Here is a 26,502-nt window from a genome sequence, read left to right on the forward strand (position 1 = left end):
TGTGGTTTATCTTTTTTATATTGGAGTTACCACTGTGGCACATTCTGTAGGCCTGGATTTGTAGATATATCTATTACAAATTTGCTCAAATTTGGTTTTATCCTGGAATATCTTATTTTCTCCATTTATTGTGATTGAAAGTTTTGTTGAGTATAGTATCCTGTGGCATCCGTGTCTCTTAGAATCTGTAGCACATCTGTCCATGACTTTCTGGGTTATAAAAACTGCTTTGAGAAGCCAGGTGCACATCTGCTCAGGCCTTTCTGGGGTTTAAAGACTGCTTTGAGAAGCCAGGTGTTATACTAATAGATATGTCTACCTTTATATCTTACTTGATCTTTTTGCTTGCAGATTTTAATATTCTTTCTTTGATCTGTACATTTAGTGTGATTATTATGTGCTAAGAGGATTTTCTTTTCTGGGCCTATCTATTCTGTGTTCTGTGTATATCTTGTGCTTTAATAGACATTTCCTTCTCTGGACTAGGAAAATTTTATTCTATGATTATGTTAAAAATATTTTCTGTGCTTTTGACCTGGGTTAGTTCTCTTTCTTCTATTTCTATTATTATTAGATTATGTCTTTTCATAATATCCAAGATTTTCTGGATGTTTTATGCCAGAAATTTTTTTAGATTAAAATTTTTTTGACCCAGGTATCCATGTTTTGGAGGATAGGAAGAAGAGGGGAAACAATTATCCCACCTGCTTTTGTGGCCCTAGAACTTAATTTTAATTTATATTCTGGCAAATACGTTAAGACAAACATGCTTATAAATCCAAGGATCTAGATTCAATGATACCAATCTAAGCATCGAATAGCTTTGCAATTTCCCCCTGAATTAACATTTTAGTTTACTTTAAAACCTGAACAATCCTCGTTTGCTATAGTCAGACTCAAACTGTGTAACACAGCAAAAAAAATCTATTAACCTATGTCTTATCTCCCTAAACACCCCAAGGAATAGAATACCTCCTTGATTTCCAAAAACAAAATATCTTGCCTGACATAGCCAAAGTGTGAAATATTGCTGATACCACGTATTTAAATTGTTCACCCCCAGGGACAGGAAATTTTCATGTTATTACATTAATGCATGTATTGCTTTCTTAATAGCTAAGCTGTCTGTTTTATCTGCCTTCCCAGAAATAGTGCCACCACCAATGGGATGGGCTCTCCTGCATCATTTAAAAATAAGAAAATGTCCCACAACCATGTTCATAGGCCAATATGATCAAGGTAGTCCCCCAACAGAAACTCTCTCAGTTAACTCAGGCCAGTGTCAAGTTGAAGCTAACTAGGAGGCTTGTCTTCCTGTGCCAATGGGCAGGAATCCCAGGATAATGACGTGCATGGTTCTGGTGTATGATCCATCTCTCACAAAGAAACCTTAGACTGCTGTCTGGGGCTATGCCTTGTGACAGTTCAACTGTATAAGGATCTATTAAACTTATTCCTGCTGACTTTAGTATACCTGATAACACTTCTTCCACTCCTTCACAGGGGTGTCTTTCCAGGGAGCTTTTATAGCACCTGCTTTCTCCAGGAACTAGGTGGTTTGAAAGAATAGGAGCACAGAGGTGCACACAACCAAAGCCAAAATGTCGGAATGGAAGCAACCCATTGCTTCAGCCATGTGATACGTCACAAGAATTAGTCATTAGGTTTCACATCACTCAAGAGGAGGCACTGGGTATCAGGAATTCTGAAAGAGGAAAGGAAGGGCGTGGAAGCAGACTCAGGATTGAAACTAGAGCTGTCATCCAAGCCACCCCCTCACTCCTCTGCAGGGGACTGGAGAACTCACCATCTCTCATAAAAGCCATAACAGAGTGCAGAAAGAGCTTTTGCTGAAGTTCTGTTCTTCACCTTACAACTCAGAAGACAGAGTCATCAACAATAAATGCCTTCTCAGAGACACACTTGAAATTTTACTTTTTATTATTTAGGTTGTGAAATTTGATCGTAAAATACCTCACCTTTCAAGGTGAGAATCCAGAAGAGGTAGGAATGTAAATGAGTGAAGGACTGTCAAACTAGAAGATGAATATTTTCTTCAACAAATCTCAAACACAAGGAGATATCTAGTGAACAGTAATTACACAGAAAAAAAATGTAACATCTTAGAAATATATGTTTTCCATTTGCCCAAGAAATACCATGTTTTCTGGTCAGCTTCAGGATCCAAATAAAGACCCACTGGCACTGACGGCTGAGTGTGTGGTCTTTGTGTCCCTAGTTCTGCAGTGTCTTCTATGGCCAGAGGCTTGACTGGTCTCAAGCTAGGATTCTTTGGTGAGACCATTATGTAAACAATTACATGCATTTCTGCTCCTCTGTGAACAGGTCCGTCTGGTAGCCTGTGATGGTGTCTCAATCCTCCTTCCTATATCTGGAACTCAAACAGTCTCACAGTTTGTTATCTGCTTATCTGGTAATCTCCAAGATAAGTTCTTTTACTGTCTACTGAACAATGGATGTTTTTCTAATTAGATTACTTTCCAGCATGTTGGAATTCTAAAAAGCATTATTTCTTCTCATTGTCTTTTTGGTTTCCCTGAGATGAAGCTTATTGAGAAAAGGCAAGATAAATGATGTTTCCCTTTTATTGATCAGTGTCTCAAATTATTGGCCTACAGCCCTCTGAAAATAATGGTTGGGTTACATATACACTTCTATAATATATAATATATAAACTATGTATGGCAAAATAATAAGATATAATAGGCAAATATATATGATGTAACTTCATACATTTATAAAATCTTGGGATTTTTGTAAACTTGGCTTTCTCCTTGTTTCATTTGAATTGATTTTCCTGTCACATCTAACATACTACCCTTGGTTGTCTGTCTTCTCTACCATAGCAAACATCCACACAGGGGCTTTCATTTTCTTTGTTAATTGTTTTCAGATCTTAGAAGAGCTGTTCACATACATCAGATACTTAATAAGTGTTCATTGAAAATTAATTGGTAAGACTGGACCTATCTCTCTCTCTCTCTCTCTCTCTCTCTCTCTCTCTGTGTGTGTATGGTGTGTTTGTGTGTGTATATATTTGTATGTGTGGTGTTTATTTCTCTCTGTGTGTCTGTGGTATGTGACTCTGTGAGTATGTGTATGTGCATTTTATCATATCATATCATATCATATCATATCATATCATATCATATCATATCATATCATATCATATCATATCATATCTGTCTATCATCTATTCCTCATGTGTGTATTTTAGTGGGTGGTATGTGTGTCTTTGTATATGTGTCTCTGTAAGTATGTGGTATGTGTATGTTGTATCTTTTTCTGTGGTGTGTGTCTCTGTAAATATGTGTACTTGGCCTCTCTTTTATTGTGTGCATTATGTGTATAAAGATAGATAGATAGATAGATAGATAGATAGATAGATAGATAGATAGATAGATAGCAGAGATGTGAAGTGACTGAAACACTGTTATTCATTCAGATTTGGTGCCAGGAAGGGAATTACTCTGAGGAAGGAAAATCATACAGTTTTGTTTGCAAAACAAATTAACAGAAGGATTTATAATATGTAGTCCTAGTTCTGTTTCTATTGGTGTGAAGAGACACCATGACCAAGGCAACTTACAGAAGCAAGAATTTATTTGGAGCTTACTGTTTCAGAGGGTTAGAATCCATGGACACCTTGGTGGGAGCACAGCAGCAGAGTCAGAGAGGTACCAGTCTTTTGAAACCTCAAAGCTTGCCGCCAGTGGCACACTTCCTCCAACAAGGTCCTACCTCCTAATCCTTCCCAAACATTCCATCAAATGGGGAACAAATATTCAAACATATAAACCTATGGAGGTTATTTCCATTTAAACCACCACAGATGGAGAAGTGAGTGGAGTATTGGGATAAAACAATTATATCAATTTAGCAATATATTGCCAGAGCATTCCAAAACTGGGTATTTAAATAATTTGTCTTTCTATACTTAGCACTTTGGCAAACACATCTAGCTATTAAACTAATCCATTCTCCCCCACTCCCTTCTCCAGATCCCTCTCTTTGTCTCAGAATCACATAACTTGATAAATACCTAAAATCCGAACATCCTGAATCCGAAGTGACTCGTCTACATTCCAAGGTGTTCAATAAAGAGCTAAGTATTTGAAAAAAACACCTCTCAAGCCATTCAAGTTTTGCATGTTGCCCACAGTGCCCAGGGTTCTGCCTGCATGGTCAGACGCTGTGTCTTTAAAACTCAAGTGATTTTCCAAGTGCTTTGGAAAAAACGTGACATTTAAAGACTTTTTTCATTATAAATTTAAATATTCTCTCTCTCTCTCTCTCTCTCTCTCTTTCTCTCTCTCTCTCTCTCTCTCTCTCTGTGTGTGTGTGTGTGTGTGTGTGTGTGTATTTTGTAACAGGAGCTTACTATGCAACTCTGGATTCCCTGGAACTTCCTCTGCAGGCTAGGCTGTAAAGATCTGTCTGCCTCAGCTTCATAAATAATAGGATTGCAGATGTGACCACCAGGGCTGACCAAAAACTACAGAACTTACACATGTGGTGCTTTGTGACTGAATTCATTTACTGATCTAATATCAAAACAGCTTTAAGTGTGATGACAATATATTAATCTCTTTTCATTGTTGACAGTAAAAAAAGGTGTCAGCCTTTGTGTCCTTAAATGTCTGTAGGTAGATTTTGGGAGAGGGAATCCTCTAATTACATGATTACGTTTTCCTTTATTTCATTTGGTAGTAGCCTAAGTGGACTTAGAGCCTTATGTAAACTGTAAATGTGGTCATCACTGGGTACCACCTCCTTTTTTTTTTTAATTGCTATTTACATAGCTTCATCAATTTGCCAGGCTGGCCTTGAACTAGTGATCCTTCCCTTCCTTGTCAGACAGTGGAAGAGTTATTACTTCAGGGTCACCCCACCATGTCTGGTACCCACAGACCTTGAAATTTCATACAGCTGGGATTGTTGTTCTTGCACACTTCCAAATGAGACTGCCATTCTGCCAATGCTGCCCATAATCTCCATGTCTCCTATTCTGCCCACATGGCCCACACAGCCCATGTTTGCTGTGCTGCCCACATGGCCCACACTGCCCAGGATGCCCATACCTCTCAAGCTGTTAGCTATTCATGCTGCCCACCTTGCTCAGAGCTCTGCCTGTGCTGTCATACACTGTGTTGGTATTTCAGGAGTGGATGCGCTCACACTGTCAGCAGTGTGTATCACTGCCCTTGTGTTTGTTATTCTGAAAGTTATTTGCACCAGGTGGTGGCTTCTGGTGCGATGCAAGATGGTGGAAAGCAGAGAAGAACAACTGGCAGGGCCACAGGCCCATCACAGCTCTATGGCCAGCCTAGTGAGGGTTAGGCTAGAGTGTTCAAGGAGCTGAAAAACAGAAGACATTTCTTTAAAACTGCCTCAGGGCTGAAGAGATGGCTCAGAAATTAAGAACATGACTGCTCTTGCAGAGGACCAGAGTTTGGTTTTCAGCATCCACATTGGTTAGCTCAGACAACTATAATTCCAGCTCCTAGGTATCTGATGCTCTCTTCTGGCCCCCATGGGCATTGTACTTACACATACACATGCAGAGATCCACAAAAACATAAACAAAATAAATCTTAAAAAAAAAGACAAATAACAACTTCTCTTTGTTTTTCTACCCTTTAGGAAGTGTCTACACAGCCTAGCAGCACATGTTTGTTTCTCAGCATGTCTTGTTGAATGCTGCTCATTAGGCCTGATTGCAGAGCCCAGCATGGGATTCTGATCAGATTGAACTCATCAGTTATATAAAGAGTAAATGATTTAACATGTAAGGGCTTATCCTTACCTAATTTATCTAATGTGCTCACAGAATAAACTATTGTTGGGAAATCACATTAGTATTAGTATGAAAGACCTGCTTCACTCACTAGGCCTTCAACATAGACCACCTTTCCCATTTCTTATGGTCAAGGTGAGGATACAGTGGAAAGACTATTCATTGCATAAGCTGGTGATATGACCACTCCACGGTATGGCTGAGGGGAAGGTATTTTTTGTTTTTTATTGTAAATATGAGGGAAAGAGCAGCCAGTGGCATCTGGAAGAGTCCAGATACAAAGATGTAGACTGAACATGGCCCTAAGAGGAGAGTGAGAGAGGACAAGAGAAAGAGTGTGGGCAAAAGCGAGGAAGGCATAAAGAGTGAGCCTAGCAGAAATAGCTGGGTTATAAGGAGAAGCTGAGAGAAGGAAGTTCCTGAGCTGGAGGAAGGGCAGGATTAGAGTGGGGCGAGAAGAGCTGGGAAGAACCAGGATGCTAGCATGGACTCTGAACTGTGTAACAGGCACTGTGATGCTGAGGGAGCCTTGAGGCCAGTGTGGGCTTTACTAAGCTAGTAGCATTTGTCCCCTCTCCCGGGATTCAGGAATGGCTCCTTTTGGTAGAGGGGAACTAGCTTCTAAAGTTCCTGACGATTGCTGGCTTTTGTCAAACTACCAAAATTCGGGAAAATGGAGTTTCTTTTGACATTTATGTAGTTTCCATATATTTCCATGAATCCTTGTTCATGGCCATCTGTACGCAGGATAAAGCATTAAACTGTGGTGAGCAATCAAAAATACATGAACCTGATGGTGGGAGAAATCATTGAGGCAAACCTGCCCAAGTGCCTTCCCTGGTTCTCCACTGGCCCACACTATGTTGGCCAGTGTTTTATGAGTTCATTTTGAAAGATTTCAAAGTTTTACAGATGTATTTTATACCCCCATAGATGACAGTTTCTTTAAAGCTATATACTGTAACTTTTCTTTTCTATTTGTCCATGGATCTTAGAAAATGTTGATTCCCGTAACAGATGTCTAATAAATGCTGGTTGGCTGAAGAAATAAAGATTCAAAATTGTTTCAGACATTTCCTGCTTAATTTTGGTCTGTAAGTGTGCATAGTACATTTATTTATACTCTCATTTTGTTAAATAAAATAAGGCCATATTCACTGCCAGCCAAATAAAGTGTCCAAGGGAATCTCTGCCAATAGCATGCATACTTGATTTGAAATTTAACGCTGTTTAAACAAAAATTCCAAGACATATTGAGTAAAGATTTCTGACTGTTGAAGTTAGACTACCATGTCTCCACACTCAGTGAGCTTGGATAGCTTTGGCTACAGCTTTTTCCTCAGAGGTGATATGCTAAAAGAGCGAGTGTAAAACAATGATGAGAAAATAGAGATTATAAAGTGAATGTCATTTCATCAGGACAAATGGCTATAGTGGGTTAGTCACATGGTTCTCTGAGACAGGGATATCCTGACATATGGAATCTTTGGGAGTTCTATTCATTGTCCTTCTAATAATCTGTATCAAGATAAAGAGGAATTTGAGAACTAACCAACAACTTTGGAATCCTGTATTATGACTGTACAAATATAACCCTCCATCTGATATCAGTGTTTACAGAGCCCAGAAGCCATGATTAGGAAACAATACCACAGCTCTTGGTATTTTATTGAGTCTCTTCACTTCTTGGACTTACCATATTTTGTCGTTTGATCTGTGCAAAAATTCAGTGTGTGCCCACATGTCTGAAAGACTGGTGTTTGAGTGGTTGTGACAGACGACACAGATGCTATAACTGTTTTTTTGTTTGTTTGTTTGTTTTTATTTTTAGAAAAGCCATAATACAGAGAGTCACAGCATGCATATCAGTGGACACTGGAGAATGTCATGCACTCTTGAGTTTGACAATGCCTTATGTTTCTGCTGAGAAAAAGGTGAGCTGGTAAGTTAGAGGATAACTGTTCACTCTTGAGTGACCATCTTAAACAGGGCAGTAGTATATTTTTCTCAATGACCCCCCACCCCAGTGGTTAATTTAATATAACTTGTCTTATTAGAAAGTCCAGTTGACTCTCATACTCTAGAAGAGCAATTCTTTCCTCCATTCATTAGAAGTAACTTAGGGAATAAAGGAATAGGCTCGGTTGTTCAGACTCAGACTTTCATCTTTTACTGGATGGTATTTGAGATACTAAATGGAGCTACTGTGACTTTTCAGCAATGGCGTTTTCTGATTCTACTTCTTCATTTGAAGATAAAAGACAAAAGTGAGTTTTGTAGAACTCTAACTTCAATATAACTGGTTTAGTTGTCAGCTCTTAAAAGTGGTTATAGCCATTAAACACAGCAGACACAGGACAAGAAGAATAGAGTGTTTAATGTTCCAAGCAGCCCCTCTAACTGCTGTGTAACAGGGGAAGGTGGGACTTACCATCTGCACAACAGCCAGTGGGCTCTGTCAAGTTGAAAGGCCACCAGCGGTGTAGCTAGAGGTGTGGAGCAGTACTTTGCCACTACAGTGGCACATTCTACAGTTATAACACAAACGGAACTAATTGCGGCCATAAAACTCTGGCCCCACAGGAACTGCAGGGCTTCTATAAACCCTGGGAGGGACAGGCAATTATAGGTGGTGCTGCAGAAAGGGATTTGGCCATCCATGACTTTTTCATGTAAGTGCCCTTAGCCAGTCCCCAGACACACCTGCTGCATTGTGGCTTTGTCATTTGCCACTGTTGTTCCAGTGGAAAAGCATAGGAAAACATGAGCCCACTCAGCTGGCTCCAGGAGAGGTGGCCGTGGGTAAGCAGTTCATACCATAAAGAAGCTTTATGGATTTGTTTCAGAGCTGGGGTTGGGACTGGTTAATACTGCTTCTTCTCACTGTCTCTCAGTGCTTTACTCTACCACTTTGCATGCACAGCACAAAAAGTAGAGTCCTGGTTTATCTCCCTCCCATGATGGGCTGCAGCATTTCAGTTTACTTCCAAATGAGTCACAGATGAACCTTGAAGCTCACCCTGCCTTTGTTTCTCTTATGTCCTTGTTTAGGTCTCTTCGGTAAACAGATTAAAATAACTTGGCTTTTTGCTTGATGATTCAGTCCATAGTTGTCTAGTCTTTTTAAAAAAATGACAGTATTTAAGTGAAGGTTAAACAATAAATATTTTTTCTGGTTTTTTTTGTTGTTGTTTTTGTTTTTTTGTTTGTTTGTTTTAGTGTGCATTGGTGTCTTCCCTGCTTGTATCCCTGTGTGAGGGTATCTGATCTTGGAGTTACAGTTTTGAGCTGCCGTGTGGGTGCTAGGAATTCAACCCCAGTTCTCTGGAAGAACATTCAGTGCTTTTAACCTGCGGAGCCTTCTCTCCAGCCCAACAATACAAGTTCTAGAATCGTGTTGCTGTTCGAGTCTGGTCCTCAGTCAATCTATATTAATAGAGCTCATTGAGCTGATATAGTTTTGATAGCTTCCCCTCCTCTTCTGTTTGCTATTTTATCCCTCTAAATGTCTCTACCATTAGCCCCGGTTCCCTCCCCTCTCATCCTCCCTCACCTACCTAGTGGCCTTTGAGTTTCTGAATATTCGTCTGGGTCATGGGGGAAGGTAGGATGTTGGGAAAATTTATCAGCAGGAAAGAGAGGCTACAACAGAAACAAACAGCATACTTTGTTACTGATATAATTTTTTATCTTATGCCTACAATATGCAAAGAAGTTACAATTATTATTTCTTGTAGCTATTTACAGGTCAGAGGTTCCTTAACTTGCTTAGGTTACACATTGATTATTTGTCTACTGACAACCAATTTTCACTAATTTAATAGCTGACTGATTCATAGATGTAATATATGAAGGGAATTCTTATGAACTTACAAATTATGACAAATAAGAAAGGCTTAATTGGTCTTTGTATACAACTGGGAACAGCTGATTAAAAATCCAGCTGACTCTATCAGCCTTCATGTTTGCATAAAAATAATCAGTTTATTTCTATTTAAAGGAAGCAGAAGCATATAACTTATATAGGTGATAAGAGTATTCTGCTTTGGCAGAAATTAAAAAAAATATATGGCCTTTATAAGAAAGCATAACACTATTCTAAAATCAACATGAGAACAGAGAAGGAAAATGTAGCAAAGCAGGCAGGCCTCAGAGGCCCCTGAAATGTTTCCCGCGCCTGTATGACATGCCCCAAGGAAATGAAGATGCTCTAAGAAGGCTGTTGTGTCTATCAGAGTGTCAAGACAAAGGACCCCACAGAAATGAGAATTTCCTCAGAAATCTCACAGGAGAAGGAAAGGGCACCAGCTAGAGGAGGAGCTTGCCCCCAGAAAGAGATTTCAGGCAGCTCTAATGACTTGTCAAACCACTTAGAAGATGAGCCTGACTCAGCTGAGATGGGCCCACCACATGCTGACCAGAACTGCTTGGTTGTGCACATCCCTGACTTTCTATTTAAGCTTTGATCTCACTTCAGAACCCAAAGATAGACTAGACTAGAGGGCCTTGCTGGACCTCTTTGTCCCTCTCCCCGTATGGGCCACATTGAATAGTTCTCCGTTTCCTGTTGTCTGCCTTAAATTGGCTCTTTTAACTGGCCTGCTGAGGGCAAATGGCTGAATCTGACGTGGGACACGGATTATTGATTTCTAGACAAACCTGAGCTACTGATCAAGATCCTGCACCAAAAAGCCAAGAATATCATCAACAAAAGTGAAATCCTGAGTACGCTTTTGAAATAAGCCCACTAAGTTCAGAATGATATGGGGATTAGCATGGCCCATGAAAAAAGGATGAAACACAAATTCATGAAGCATTCCATAGTTCTAAATTTTCTTTCTTTTTTTTGTTTTTTTTTCTCTGTCATTTTTTAAAAAAATTTTATTAGATATTTTCTTTATACACATTTCAAATGCTATCTCTAAAGTTTCCTATACCCTCCCTGCGCCCTCCTCCTCTACCCACCCACTCCTGCTTCTTGGCCCTGGCATTCCCCTGTACTGGGGCATATAAAGTTTGCGAGACCAATGGGCCTCTCTTTTCACTGATGGCCGACTAAGCCATCTTCCGCTACATATGCAGCTAGAGGCACGAGCTCTGGAGGTACTGGTTAGTTCATTTTGTTGTTCCTCCTATAGGGTTGCAGACCCCTTCAGCTCCTTGGGTGCTTTCTCTAGCTTCTCCTTTGGGGGCCCTGTGTTCCATCTTATAGATGACTGTGAGCATCCACTTCTGTGTTTGCCAGGCACTGGCATAGCCTCATACGAGATAGCTATAACAGGGTCCCTTCAGCAAAATCTTGCTGGCATATGCAATAGTGTCTGGGTTTGGTGGCTGATTATGCTAATCCCCATATCATTCTGAATTTTGTGTGTACTGTTGTAGCAAGCATTACTTAACAATATTAACTATTACTACATAAACATTGAAGTGTACACAAAGTATAAAGATAAAGAGCTCCAAAGCAGTTCTAAAAGCACTGATAAAATTATCGTATAGTTTGTTGCAGAATCCTTTATATAAGTTTTCAAACAAAATTGTGGCATTTTGGTTTACTTATTTGAATTTAAAGTATCTGTAGCTAAATAAGCCTTTGAAAATTGATGATTTGAATGCTTATTGATTATGTATCTGATAGATTTATTACTCTTACTTTTATCATTACCCCTTAATTGAGAAGTAATACAGATTTTAATTTCTTTCTAGAAATAATATTATAATGAATATTCCTCTGTGCAAAATGATCTGTATCATCAACCTGTGAGAAAATTCAAAGGTTGAATTACTGGCTCAAAAATTATCATTTTAATAGCTTAGGTAATATTACTGCTAAATATATTTTATGGCATGCCCATTTATCCTTATTGTATTTATAAGAATTGCTATTTCCTTTTTTTCTGATGGTGTTAATTGTCATCTGAGAATAAATATTTCTGGTGCAAAAATATTTCTGGTGAAAAAAAAAACAAACAAACAAAAAAAGAAAGAAGCCCACTACTGTTTATTAGCCATAATTACAGTATAATGTTGCTTTTACAGAACAGTGTCCTGAGATAAATTAATACATAGACTTTTAAACCTCTGGCATTTCAAATGAGGCAAGTTTATAGTAGATGAGATTTTATTTTCTGGTATCTGAATGTAGAATTTTGCTTTAGTTCTTGTGGTATAGAATACTGTTTTCTTTCCAATTGAGTCAAACAAAAAAGGAAAATGTTATCTTGCAAAAATGATTTTTGTAGCTACAATTAAAATATTTTCTTGAGCACACTACTTGTGGATAATGATGAAACTTTTGGTGATGGCTTCATTCCTTAAGTTTGGCTACATTTTAAGAAGAGCCCAAGCACTCAGTCACCATGTGATGCCAATCTAATGGTGTCTTTTACAGAAATAACATCAAGCTATGCATATCAGTACTTCTCTAAAAGTGTTGGAAAGTTATCCAACAGTGCTGAAGACCATGTGTCAACCCAGGGCTTCGACTATAAATGATGTGCAGCTATGTGATGAGATCTTTCTGATGTTTTCTAGCATTGTCATGAGAACTGGCTGGAGTTTTACAGCAATGGTATGATACCCGGGTGGAGTTTTGTGGCCATATGACATCTGTCTGATGCTTCGCAGCAATGCCATGACATTTGTCTGATACTTTATGGCAATGTCATGATACCTCCCTGGAGCTTTATGGCAATGCTGTAATACCTGGTTAGAGTATTGCTGCAATGTAGTTGACATCATCTATTTGAAGTTGGTGAATTACAGCCTCGGTTTTACTTTCCCTCTTGGTAAAAAAGGAGTTTCATTCATTGACTCAGTGGTGGGAAGCTATCTTGTTAGTGCAAATTTATAAATGTTGTATTTTTCTCTTAACCCAACTACCTCTCAAATAATTGAGACAGGATTGTTTTATTTACTTAACAGCTTTAAGGCACAACAACTGAGCAGTATTAATCTATTTTAATCCTTTAAGCTAATTTAACTACCTTCCAGCCAAAATCCTCTGAGATACTGCTGCAGCTATTTTCTTATGATGTCTTCTGGACCTTACCCTCATAGCTGAATTCCCCTTCCTCTCTCCCCCTCCGCCTCCCCTGGCTAGGAGGAAGTCCAGCCCTATTCCCCTCCCTCCTCAGTCACTGGCTGATCAGCTCTTTATTGGCCTATCAAGAAATAATTGGGGAGCAATGTTTACACAGCATTGAGACAGGAAACTCTCAGATTAAGGACTGCAACCAGATGTTCAGTTCATTTTTGTCTGTTTATTCAGTTCAGGACTCCAGCCCACAGGCTAAGTTAAGGTGGATCTTCCCACCTTAATTAGCTTATCAATATCATCCCCTCATAGACATGCCCAGAGGGTAATATATTCTAGATAACTTCTTACAGGCATCCCTAGACGATTGCCTACTAGGGGATTCTCAATCTCTTGACAATTGATATGAGCTATCATATCACAAGTAGAGGAGAGTCCAGGGGATATAGCAATTGTGGCAAGGAGATGAAACATAGCTGAGGGTTTGTACTTGTAGTGATGAAATGAGCAGAGAGAATGACCTAGGACTCAGCAGGACGCTTAGACTCTGTCATGCAGCATGGACATAAGAATCATTCATGAAGCCATGTATAAAAGAAGGGAGTCAATAGGACTCTTCCTAAATTTTCTTCTCAGATGCTGAATAATTCCAACTGTAATCAGAAGTGGAGTTAACTTGGCATATCAGATAGCTTAAAAATTCCCTGCAAACACAGCATCACATAAATGGTACGTCTATATCATCCACTTCTCTCCAAGGCTCAGGGAACAGCAAGAAGAAGGGGCAGAAGATTGTAAGAGGAAAAAGTCTGGGGGAATCAGGAGAAATAGCATCCTTTGCACTCGATAGGATGAATGCACTCACTAACTCATAGCAATAGTGGTAGTCTGCACAGGAACAAGTCAGTCAACTTTCCAGCCCAGAAGGAGGAGGTTTTCTCGAACCTCCTCCCATAGCTGTGGATTGTTGACAATTGATTGCCTGTAGAGGAGGGAGTATGTTTAGGGAGTATGTTCCCTGCTAAGTCAACTAGTGAAGAGTTTCACACCCATGAGTATACAAGTAGCACAAATTGAACCCAATGGGCTACATAAAAAAGAAGATATGAAGCTATGAGTGTGGTGAGGTTGTAGGTGGATCAAGGGATAGTTGGGGGAGGGATGTTGTTGTGAGGATGATCAATTCTATGCCTGAATGAAATCCCCCCAAAATGATAAAACCATTATATTTTAAAAAAAGGATTGCAACCAGATATGGAGGCACAGAACTCAGCATTTGAATAATACAAGAATAATCTTCACACAGTTGCCTCCATTATCTGAGATCTCCCCTCTGCATCTCCTTGTTCACCCTTTCTTCTCTAGTCTCTTTAAATTTCTTTAACATAAGTTTTGCTTTCTAACTTCAATGCTAGTTAGCTGTACTAGCGAGTACTCCTCCTGTGCTTGTTAACAAGTTAGTGATGCAGCACTGAGCTGAGGAGAATCTCACTGTGTCCTGTCCAACAGGTAGTGGGCAGTTACTAGTTACTCAGCCAGGCTGTAAGTTCCCTAACACCACAAGCTGATGGTGAACTGGAACAGACCCAAATTAAAATTTAAGCCACAAGTTCTTGCTGAAATACTTATTGGGATAACCTGAAAGTGCGATGATGAACTCTGTGGGCTGTCACATTGAAGGAAAAGGACTTGTGTGGTGACTTACAGAAACAAAATAAAAACACTCTGTGGGGTTGAGGTAGTAATGTCTACAAATCCACAATGACCTTTCACACTAACTGTTCATACAAACCAGTGAGCGTCTGATACATTATTCACCATGGGAACAAAGTGCATCATGAAAATTTTAATGGGACACTAAACCAAAACTTCTTTAACACACACACACACACACACACACACACACACACACACACACACACACTGCTATTGTGGATTTGGTACTTTTCGGATCTTTGAGTCCTAACATTTTCCTCTAACAACCTACGGCTTTTGAATCTTTGGTTCTATCACTTTCTTCCAACAGCGACCTCTGCAGACCCCACAACACATCTACTTTGTTCATTATTTCCTTAATCTTGGAACACTGAGCCATAGTTTTTAAATGGCCCCACCTCCTCTGTAGGTTTGTGAGATGTGACACGGTATGGCTCATTAGTGTTGTATAAACCTTGATAGTTTTCGTCAGCTGAAAACTCTTCAAAACAAAGCCTCTTCGTCAGCACCCCAACGTACTCCACTTTCAGAAAAGGAAATGTGCTTTAGAGAAGAGAAGACAAACCCTGATGAACTGCCATGCCTTAAAGCGCTCTGCGTTCAGGACAGAAAACTCGCAGGATATTCAGGAACTGTGTAGTGCTCTTCATTTGGAGTCCCTGTCTGTCATGTCCCTCCATGTTATTTCTCTTTAGGACAAAGAATATTGTTTTGGTTTGGTTTAGTTTGGTTTGATTTTTATATATTTGTCTCAAAGTCTTTGCTAGTGGGTGGAAGCTGGCAGCTTTAATTTTGGAGAATTCACATCTGTCTCTGTTTCCTAAAGATGCTCACAGCTTTCAACATGATTTGCTAAATAAAGGAAGGAGCACAGGAACTTCCTTCCCTCCCTTCCCCTCCCTTGTCCTCCCCTCCCCTCCCTTCCCTTCCTCTCCCCTCTCCCTTTTGTTTCTTGTTTCCCTCTTTCCATCCCCACTTTCTTTCTCTTTCTCCTTTTTTGGTTAATGTAGCACTAGTACTACAGAAATAGCAAAAACTAAAAAAAAAAAAAAAAACAGTGTTTGCAAGTCTTCTAAATAAGATCTGAGGTGGCTTATATGATTTCCATGGGTCCCTAAGTCTATAAAAGGATCAACTAGAGGAAGTTGGATAATTAGACTAGATTATTTACAGAATTTTGTTGGGCTAAAAAGGAAAACGTGATATAAATTTGGGGATTGGCTTTAAAATGACTTGTTCTCTATTTTTGTTTCAATGGAAGAAGAAAATGAAAACAAATGGTAAAGAAAAAAAGATTATGTATCCAGTGAACCTTCAAGAAAATTTTATTTTTTAACTTTATTTATGTGTCCGTGTGTATATGCTATGCTTATACAGGTGGCTGCAGAGGTCAGGAAAGGGCATTGGATCCTGTTTGTGTTCAGTAAAATTAGTTTTAATATTTTGTTTGTTAGTTAGTTTGTTTCTGAAGTCATATAAAAAGCTGTATGGGAACCCTAGACAAGGGCTTCAGAAATCTCAGTGTCAGCATAAGTGAGACAATAAGCTAAGCATTCCTCCTTCGTGTTGAAAGCCCCACGGCTAGGAGCTCCACTTCCCTAATTACCACCTGAAGGTCAATATTGATTGACTGTCCTCACAGTACAGGATGTGTAATGAGTTCCTGTGAGCTTTAAAGGGATGGAATTGTTCATTGTTGTGGAGATGAATGCACCAAAAGACTTATTGATTAATTTTAAGACAAAATTGGAATGGAAGAGAATTACGAGTCTTAACTTTCTTCATATAAAACACCCAGCAAGGTTTTACCTAAAGAGAATAGCTAGTTGGGTCAAGTTATTTGCCAGTTAAATAAATAGTTTGTTTTACATCAAATTGTCCTTCTAATGTCAATAACTGTATTTGATTATACTAAAGGAAAGAGAGAGTGTTAAATGATATGGAATAGAGTGAAGTAAATTTGTTATATAGAACATTTTTCATAACATGTTGATATCAAGGCAAGGAACTGAAGCTATGCCTGATTGTGGTGTTTGGGGCTCATTTTATTTGCACCAATCTCTATTATTAGGAAGAGCAGTATACAGGAAATATAGAAGGTAACTATTCTTTGTCATCTATATTTTTAAAATTATGTGTATATGTTTGAAGAAGACATCAGATACAGGATCTGGAATTAAATGTGGCTCTGAGGGTAAGTGTCACACAGCAAGAGATCTCTGTGACACCATTGATATGGTTATCAAATTTTATCAGAATAGCCCAAATGCTGCCTTATCTTACCTTTGTGCACAGTGTGGCTTCTCTGAAGAATAAGCTAGCCTGGGATGCTCCTTACTTCTACTGTTGGTGTCACTCTAGCCAGTGCACAAGTTCTAAGTCCACTCTCAGAAGACATCTTCCTTAAATACTATTGAGTCACATGACACCCATGTGCAACAGCCAGCATCTAAACTGAAACTTGGAATTATTTATTCAGAGTTAATTCTATCACTAGTCTTCAAAAATCTCACTCTTTACATCTCAACTTACAAACAAAAATGTTTTGAGCATTATTGATGGTGAGCTAGGAAATGTAGTCAAATTCATGTTGCACATCTGGGGCTTCCTACAATTGTCCTTGCATGAACAAAGATATAACCGTTATTAGTCTGATGGCAATGGAGAGTGATACAAGTGACTCTCTTAAGAGTATCTTTTCCCTAGGACTGCAGTAACTCTGAGTTCGTGCATGGCTGGATCTGGAAGACACATCCACAGAAGTCACACTTGAGCATGAAGGTCTGAATAGGTACTCCATTCAGTATTCCTTTTTCCAGAATTCTCTTTTTAAATCAAAGGGTTGGGGTGGTTTTTGTTGTTGTTGTTGTTACATGTGTATTCTTTTACCCTTGAAGTTGTGATGGTTGGGCCTTTCTCTCCAAGAACCATTAATACTTTCCTGACACAGCTGTGCATGGCATCTCTTTAATTGCTTTAATCTCTTCAATAACCAACATGTTGCCTGAACCTGCTTTGTCTACCTTCCCAGGGCTTTTAAGCAGTAAACTGCAGTTTCTACATCTTCTGTTCCATCTTGTTCTCTGGAGCCTCCTTGTCATCCAACTATAGAAGCAACTGTACCACTGCATGGAGTATGGCTGCCTTCGAATTCCTCCATGAGAATACATTTTTTCCATTGTTTGGGAATTAATCCTCATTTGAATTTTTAACAAATTGCTATTTACTTGTGGTTTTGAGTAAAAGTACTTTGAGAAATATTTTCCTTTTCCATAGTTAAACAACTCGCAATGGAAATCATTACCAAGTACTGTACTACCATGCACGTAATCCATGAACTTAATTCTACTAGTAGGTTGAATGGGTAGACAGGTAGATAAATACTGAATAAGTCCCCAGCTTATCACATTAACCCTCTTAGTTGGTACAAAGAAGTGGGAGAAACTGGAAGACGAATTTGCTCAGGGGTACAATTCAGCCATGTGTATCTGCAGAAGAACTACGTGTACACCCACTAAGCAGCTAAGGCATGCCCGGGAAGATGATGAGTTGGCCCGGGATACTGACTTCCTCACTGAAATGTCATAGCAGAGAGGCCACAGCAGAGACCAGGCTCCATTTTTAGCAACTAAATACATTGATTTTTTTTTCAGAGCAGCACACTCAGTAGAGATGTAGATAATGGGCAGGAAAAGGTTTCCAGGAATGTGTGCTTTCTACCCATCAGTCCCCCGTGTCAGCATTAGAGTCATTCTGCACTCTCAGGGGTGTGGAAGGTCTATAACAAATGCATCTCGCTCCTTATCTTCTCCTGTGTCCTGTGAATGAGGAAAATGTACCAGTGAGTGATGGTTTCAGGAGATGCCACAGCCTAAAACATAGGGCAGGAAAGTCCTTTGCAGATGAGGCATTCTGGAGGTGAGAGGTCTTAGACCATTAGTTCCTTCTCTGTTGACTAAGGCAACTTAGAAAAGAAAGCATTTAATTGGGCTTACTGTTTAAGATCGTTAAGAGTCTATCATGGAAAGCCAGAATAGCAGCAAGCAGCAGGCATATTAGCTGGAGCAGACGGGAGTTCACATCATGATTCACAAGCAGGGTGGATGAGAGGAATTGAGGGGCAAGACAGAACAAGATGGGAATGGTCAAAGTCTTTTGAAAAGCCAGAGCAGGAACCCTGAAACACACCTCCTCCAACAAGGCCACACCTCCTAATCCTTCCCAAATAGTTCTACATTATGAGTTTATGGATGCCATTTTTGTTTAGACCACCATGCCCGGAAGGCAACCAGTGTTAACGTAACCATAGAATGTAAATTTTATAAGAAAACTGGTCTGTTGGCTATAGCCAGCATGGTGTCGATAAGGTTTTAAAATGCTTTACACCCAATGCAATTCTAAGAATGCCGATATACTTTGGGTAAGGCTCTTAACAAAATTTGGGCTGGTTTAGACTTGTTTAGGTGGAAGTCTTTTAAGATTCACTTAATTTCTCTAGGACCCATCAATGAACAGAAAGCCCATTTCTTTTGACAGAGCTATTTTATCCTACTGAGACACATAAGCTTAGAAAAAGAGTACAAATGGAATAGAAATAAAATAATGTGTCTCAAAACAACTTACACTGAATGAAAATTAGATTTAAATAATTGTTCATCTTAAACCAAACAAATTAGATTTAAATTATATTAGAAAATTAGATTTAAGTAATTGTTCATCTTAAAGTCACCATCAGAACAAAAATGCTCATTTCATCATATTTTTCATCCGTAAAAGTTACAATATTTAATAAGAAAATTCCACACTGGCTTAGAGACCACTTTCCCTTCTTTATCCTCAAAATAAGATAGTCATATAGCAAATCATAAGATTGCATTGTGTGTGTGAGTGTCTGTGTGTGTGTGTGTGTGTGTGTGTGTGTGTGTGTGTGTGTGTGTGTATGTGTGTGTAGGTCACAGAACAAATTGCAGGAATATGGGTTTCCTTCCAGCACATGGGGCTCAGGAATGAAACTCAGGCTTGGCACCAAGCGCCTTCACTTTCTGAAGCATCTTGCAGACCCCACCCGTGAGGTTTTTCTATATTTTGTTACTCTTTCTGTCTCTGCAACATCTGAGAAAGACTTCTTCCAGTAAGTAAAACGTGGAGCCCCTTGAATCATTCAGTTTAAATCATCATTTACAGGCTGGCACAGACAAGCACCTGAAATGCATTTTCCAAGTATTTTTCTTCAGTGGTCTTTGTTTTTGATGACTTCAGTCTCCTCCAAGTTTGCTGGCCTGCTATCAATCAGTAGCAGAGAACAGAGCAAGCCCGGGATTCTCCGCTGGCATGAACTCAGGCAGTGTGGAAAACTCATGTTGCCAAGTCAACAGAGCACTCAAAATAGAATTAAAATCTCGTGATAACGGCGACCACAATATGCCAAGAGGGAAACAAAAACGAAATTGTTCCCAAAGAAGAGATGAAGGATGGCAGCGTACTCTGGTGGCTCCCCCCACCCTTTGAATTACATGCATTATATCTTTGGGTGATTCATTTAATTTCCCTGGGTTTGGATTCCCCTCTGTAAAATGAGACCATTGGACTAAATCAGGAGTTTCCAAATTATGAACCTGGAATCATTGTGCAGAGGCCTTGAATTCATATGCGCTATATACCCCTACAATCACTGGGGCCCACAAATCCAACTGCAGTCATGTCGGGGTTGGAAAAAAAATTGACATTTTAAAAATGAGCTCTTGTGTAGGACGCACTGGTTAAAACACATGGAATGTCTTCTCAGAATATAAAATGCAATCATTTTAGGAATAGGAGACCCAGATGTTGAAGAGCCTGCCTCCCAATGAACTCTTGTCCCAAGTAGCCCTACAGTTAGGACTCAGCCTTCAAGACCCATCTTCCTACTCTCTGTGGTTTTGGGCAAATTACATAAACTCTCAGTTCTTGCAGTTAAGGGAACTATACAGAAAGATTTCCAAAGGACTTAAAGTGTTCCTAAAACACAAGACTAGGTAGCAGCTTGTCATCAATCCACACTGTCACCAGCCTTAGACACCGCAGAGTGGCCACCAACATGGCCATCAAGCCAATGTTCCACACAGGCTCTGACCACCGCCCTTGCCTTTCCGTGTTCCTCCTGGGTATGCTGCTCATTGCTTCCATTCCTTTGCTAAGTTGAGGCTGATGCGTGACTCATGTTCTAAGAATTTTTAGTGATTCTATAATTCAGTCATCAAAACTTACAAGTTTTGGAAGAGAATCAGTCCATCTATGTACAGTTGTTTGTTTATGTAGCAGGGTTTCACTTTGCTGAGGCTGGCTCAAACTCCTAAGGTAACTATGACCCTGAAGGTCTAACATGCCTGTCTCCACCTCTGGAGTGCTGGAATGACAGATGTGTACCACCATACCCAAGTTTAGATTCTCATAAACAAATTTTTATCAAGGTAAACTATAGCCAGGGAGCGACGGACAGCAGTAAAAGGGGTGCTGGCTCAGATACATTCTAGGGTTCCTGGGTCCCGCTATGCCTGCCTGGATTCCTGCCCCACGCCCCATGTTTCTGCTCACAGTGTCTTCTGGAAACAAGAAACCGCTGTCTCCAGGAGCCTGTGTTCCCTTCCCTTGTCTGAGGATAATACCCCTCACGCTCCTTCACCCATCTGCCCGTGCATCCTTCCCTGTTAGTTTTCCCAAGAACAGTTTTGCTTTCTTTATCCAATGGGGTCACTTTTGGAGACAGGGTCTCCTATAGAACCTGGAGCTTACTGTTTCTGGTAGACTCGGTGGTCAGCAAACATCAGAGCTACCTGTCTCCACCCATTCCTACTCCCACCCTCCCCTACTGCCTTCTATCCCCTCCCATCCTCACTCTATCCCCTCCAGACCTAGTGCTGCTTCCACAGTCCCCTTTTAACTGGTTGCTGGGGACTTGAACACAGGTCCTTATTCTTGCTTAGTGAGTGTTTTATACTCAAAGCCATTTCTCCAGCCCCCTTTTCACTTTTCAAAGAAGCATCTATTTAAAATATTTTAGTTATTTTCTTCATTTCTGCCTCTCCTCTGTCTAAGAGTGTGAGCCTTACAAGGAGTGGGATTTGAAAACTCCTGGCTGTGGAGTTTTCAAAAACATCCTCCTTAGATGGCACGTGACATTGTGGAGATTCTGAAAACCCTTGGTAAATGCGTGAATCTGTGAGTCCTTGTGCTCTGACTCGCTCCCTACGGATATATGCAAATATCTTGGGAATAGGATGCACACACTGGCGTTGTGTTAGCCTGCATTGTGTTTCAGCAGCCAGCTTTCTTGACATCTGTTTTGTGTCCCGCAGTGTGAGGAATGGCTTTCTTCTTTTCAGCAGCCAGTCTCCATTCTCTTCCAGACTCACAAAGCTCCACTGTGTTTCAAAAGATGCTGATAAATGCAGCAGTGGCCTTGAGATCTGGAAGTGTCCTGCGTGGGAGAGGGAGCTTGTGGTTTAGCTTTGCCCTCAGGCTCCGTCAAAAGCAACAGGAGCTAGACACTTGGGTTTTTCAGTTGACTCCAGAGACTTGATGAGCGTGGTCAGGCTTTAAAGACTTATTTTTAGCAGCAAACTGGACGACATTTAATTTTCTAAGTTTTTCTTCAGTGTTGTCTGTAACTCTTTTCTTTCACAGGCAGTAGCAAGCGAAGGAGGGAGGCAGGGGTGAGATAACAAGCTTTCTGCCTTCCACAGCCACTTCCTGTCAATCTTTAAGCGTTTCTGATCCTCAGTGGCTGTCCTCAAAGGCCACGGATAAGGGGCCTGTGGACCTCTTCCACCAGATACACAGAGTTGTATGTACTCACAGGCCTGCACGCAGAGAAGAGAGGACCCACCCCAGCCAGAATAAAAATGAATATATGAGAAAGGGAACGTCTAGATTCTAGATCTTTCTAAACAATGCACACATACTTTCTTTTATTTCTGGCCAGCGATTCTTAATGCCATGTTAGCAATGACAAGAGGTGGATAACACTTTTCATGTATCTCAGAGATACTGAAAAGCTCTCAGGATCATGTTTGAATAAAACATCCAAACAAAGACATGGTTTTCTTTACTCCACAGTGGCTTTGAGATGGAGCTGTGAGCACCTCCCTTCTCTCAGGAACCTGGGGACCAGGTTGTTGCTCACGTAAATTAGTACAGAGCTTCAGTCCTGGGACAGTTGTGACTGTCGTTGCCTACATGCCTGGGTAGCTCAGAACTGTGTTATGAAGTCTTTAGAGGACAGAGAAAGCTTTTGAAGACCGAAATCTGAGAGAGTTAGGAGTATTCTGCCTTATGGCTATCATCACTAGTGTTCAGCTGTTTAAAACATCATGTGTTCCAGTTATCACACCGGTATTTTTTAAGTACACTTTTATTGCATTGCAGTTTCCAAAAGGAGGAAAGTGGAGACTTATTTGGAATATTGAAATATAAGGCCCCTATATAACTGTAAGGATCCCTACATACATACCCTGTTAGGGCCCCACACATACAGCCTTATAGGATTCCTCCCACACATACCTCCATACTTACCGTATTATGATATTTCCATTCCCCCACATCCCGTTTGCACACACACATACAAAATCCTGTTAAGAACCTCCCAAATCCTGTTAGTAGCCTCCATACACAGTCTGTCAGGAACCTCATCACCACACACAGCTGTTAGGACCCCTTCATACACAGTCTGCCAGAAACACCCACCACAACCCCCTACACAACCTGTTAGGATCCCGTCATACACAGTCTGGTAGGAACCCACACACACTCAACCTGTTAGAAAGACCCACACAATCTGTTGCAATCTCTACACACACACACACACACACACACACACACACACACACACACACACACACACGCACACACACACACACACACACGCACACAGACACATACACAGCCTATTAGGAGCCCCACATACAACATATTAGGACCCCTTCCACACCCCATTAGGACATCCACATACACCATGTTAGGACCTTACATGTACACTGTTAGGACCTCCACATACCTTGTAAGGACCCTCCACCCTGTAAGGACCCACACAACCCTGTAAAGACCCTCACACAACCTTTAAGGACCTCCACATTCCCTGTTGTTAAAACATACATTATTCTGTTTTATTATGCTGCTTGCATATTGTCTTCAGAAAGCTTAACAACATTTGTGATCTTAAGACATATTTATATGTAACTGTATACATATGCAAATATGAATGGTGTGTTCATTTTTATTAATAATATAAATGTAACACTTATATCAACAGAACATTATTCACACTTAAACTTTATGGGTGTTATTTCATATCTTGTAGCTTCAGCTATAAAATGCAAAGAAAGTGAAAAGTCATTTGGAGAATGGCTACAATCTTCTGAGGTACAATAATATGAGAATATTTACCTTCAGCAGCAGGACTCCAAGCTAACTGACTAAGGCTAAGCCCACTCCTCTGTATGGGACTGAAGAGTAAAGTGCTCTGGCATGTTGTGGTAAATATTACTTGGGAATTTCTACCCCAAATTAGACCATTTAGTTCCCATATAAAAGATACAAAACCTTATATTTGTAATAAGTCTTAAAAGCACTAGAGCTGGGCAGATATTAACTTTCTATGCTATTTTGTCTGCTTCCTTGTCAATAACCCTGGTTTATAACTTGGCATGTTCCACCTGGGCTGGTCCTACTCCAACTGGCCACCCCTCATGCCATGTTCTCCTGATCCACCTACCTTATGGCATCTTCTCCTCTTCTCTTCTCTCCTCTCTTCCTTGTAGTCTCTCCTCAGACCCAAAGGATGAGTCCCATCCTACTTCTCTTCTGGCCAACTACAGGCTGTAGGCATCTTTATTGGCCAATCAGGACTAACTTGGAAGGCAAGGTTATATAGCATCACTTGGTGTATATGCCAATCTGGGGCAGCCAGATCTTAGGGACCAATATTTAGCATTACAATACATAGCAACAAACCAAACCTCAACACTGGTAGAATTCAGCCAGTGGGTTATGTGTCTGTCTTAGTTAGGGTTTTATTGCTGTGAAGAGACACCATGACCATTGCAAGTCTTATAAAGGAGAACATTTAATTGGGACTGGCTTACAGTTCAGAGGTGTAGTCCATTACTGTCATGGCAAGAAACGTGGTGGTATACAGGCAGACACATGGTGCTGGAGAAACAGCTAAGAGTTCTACATCCTGATCCACAGGCAGCAGGAAAAGAATACTCCACTGGGCCTGGCTTGAGTCTCTGAGACCTCAAAGCCCACCTCAATGCTATACTTCCTTCAAAAGGGCCACACCTACTCCAACCAACCTCACATCCCAGTAGTGCCCATCCTTATGAGCTTATGGAGGCCATTCTCATTCAGGCCACCACAGTGTCTGTCCATACACTGACTGCCAACAGTCAGGTTTGACTGAGTATCTACTCACCACTTGGCACCATGGAAGCAGTAAGGATAGAGAGACAGCCATCTATTGTAAAACCACAGGAGAGCAAGCTAGTAAGCAGCACCCCTCCATGGCCTCTGCCTCAGCTCCTGTCTCCAGATTCCCACCGTCCTCATATCCTTTCATATGATCAGTGATGATGACATGGAAGCCAAATAAACCTTTTTTCCTCTAAGTTGCTTTGGTCATGGTGCTCCATCACAGTAATAGTAACCCTAAACAATGGTCATTGACTCTCACTCTCTGAAACCATATGCAAGATCCTAATTAAATGTCTTCATTTATAAGTTGTCTTGGACATGGTGTTTCTTCACAGTGATAGATTCTAAGATGGCCTCAAAGCCTTTCATAGTCATTTGCACTCAATGCTTCAGAAATTACCCTGGAGAAAGAGGCTACTCTCTGACCTTCCAGGTGCTGTCTGCACCTATCAGTAGAATATCTTTGCATCTTCCCCCCAGATTATAAGACACAGGCTTTTCACAAAAGTACCAGTGCAGATAGGGGAGGGGGTATTTAATATTAAAGGGAGGTCTCTGCAAACTGAGAAAGACCAGGGTTATGTTTAATACTTCAAGAAGAGAAACATGAAAAAATATTGAAGATCAGCTGGAGTCATTAAATCCAATGACAGCATTTCAGGATAATTACCCACTGGGCTGTTCTGAGATCTCCGTCCCACCCACACTGTAAGCTTCTAAAATTGGGGACAGTACCAGCTCACACGCTGGCTTTTTACAACACAAACATAAAACTCTGGAAGTCTTTGATAGCAAGAAGTGAATCATAACAAATAAAATAAAGAAAATTATTACAACAACATACAGTACTCAAAGGAATCCTGGGCTACCTGTGAATTATTTATTTCTGGAAATTCCCATGTCTCATTTTTAGATCAGGTTTCACTGCAGGTCACAGAAACTACAGAGTGGGAGAATGTGGGGGGAAGGATGTTGCATGCAGCACCTGCGGGGAATGGTACATGTGGGGGGTGGACCAGAGTCACTGTGTCCTCCAGGCTATGGAAGAAGTCCTCTTCCAAAAACAACATGCTTTTCTACATGTATTTCTATGATGAGACTCCTATTGAAAGCTCCTTTGCTACTCCCTCGATATCTTCAATCTGAGAAAATCGAAGGAACTCACAAATGCTTAACACTAGAAGTAGTCACTATGTCAGAAATTAAATATGGATTTTTTTCTCCCATTCATTCCTTTATTTTAAAGATGGACATCAGTTATAAAGCTTCTCTCTCATTATCATTACAGTGCAGCTACCAGGGCCCAAGCCAAGAAGAGGACAGAGTAGCTTTCCTGTGATAATATGTCCCTGGAGAGACATTGGCAGAGGTGAAGCCAAAGCACATTCCTTTTATTAAATTGCTAGATAACTATATAAGTCATGGCATTTACAGTTAGAGGAAAATTTTCTCATAAATAGAGAGAGATAAATGGCAACAACAC

General features: G+C 40.3%; 1 long non-coding RNA gene across 8 annotated transcripts in view; it reads left to right on the plus strand.

Moving 5' to 3' along the window:
* The window catches only part of Gm29879, a 45,932-nt gene that overhangs the window by 12,507 nt on the left and 6,923 nt on the right, over positions 1 to 26,502 (plus strand). For 3 of the 8 annotated variants that reach the window (XR_880788.1, XR_880789.1, XR_880791.1), the window contains exons 4-6: positions 7,650 to 7,752; positions 17,277 to 17,361; positions 17,602 to 17,830. This is a non-coding gene — a long non-coding RNA (predicted gene, 29879). Of the gene's footprint in view, positions 1 to 7,397; positions 7,480 to 7,649; positions 7,761 to 17,276; positions 17,362 to 17,601; positions 17,831 to 26,502 lie in introns of those variants that run through there. The other 5 variants (XR_880790.1, XR_003954464.1, XR_001783811.1 and 2 more) reach the window with 4 other exon arrangements.

Source organism: Mus musculus, chromosome 3 (genome assembly GCF_000001635.26).
Source record: "Mus musculus strain C57BL/6J chromosome 3, GRCm38.p6 C57BL/6J".
Classification (NCBI taxonomy): Eukaryota; Metazoa; Chordata; class Mammalia; order Rodentia; family Muridae; genus Mus; species Mus musculus.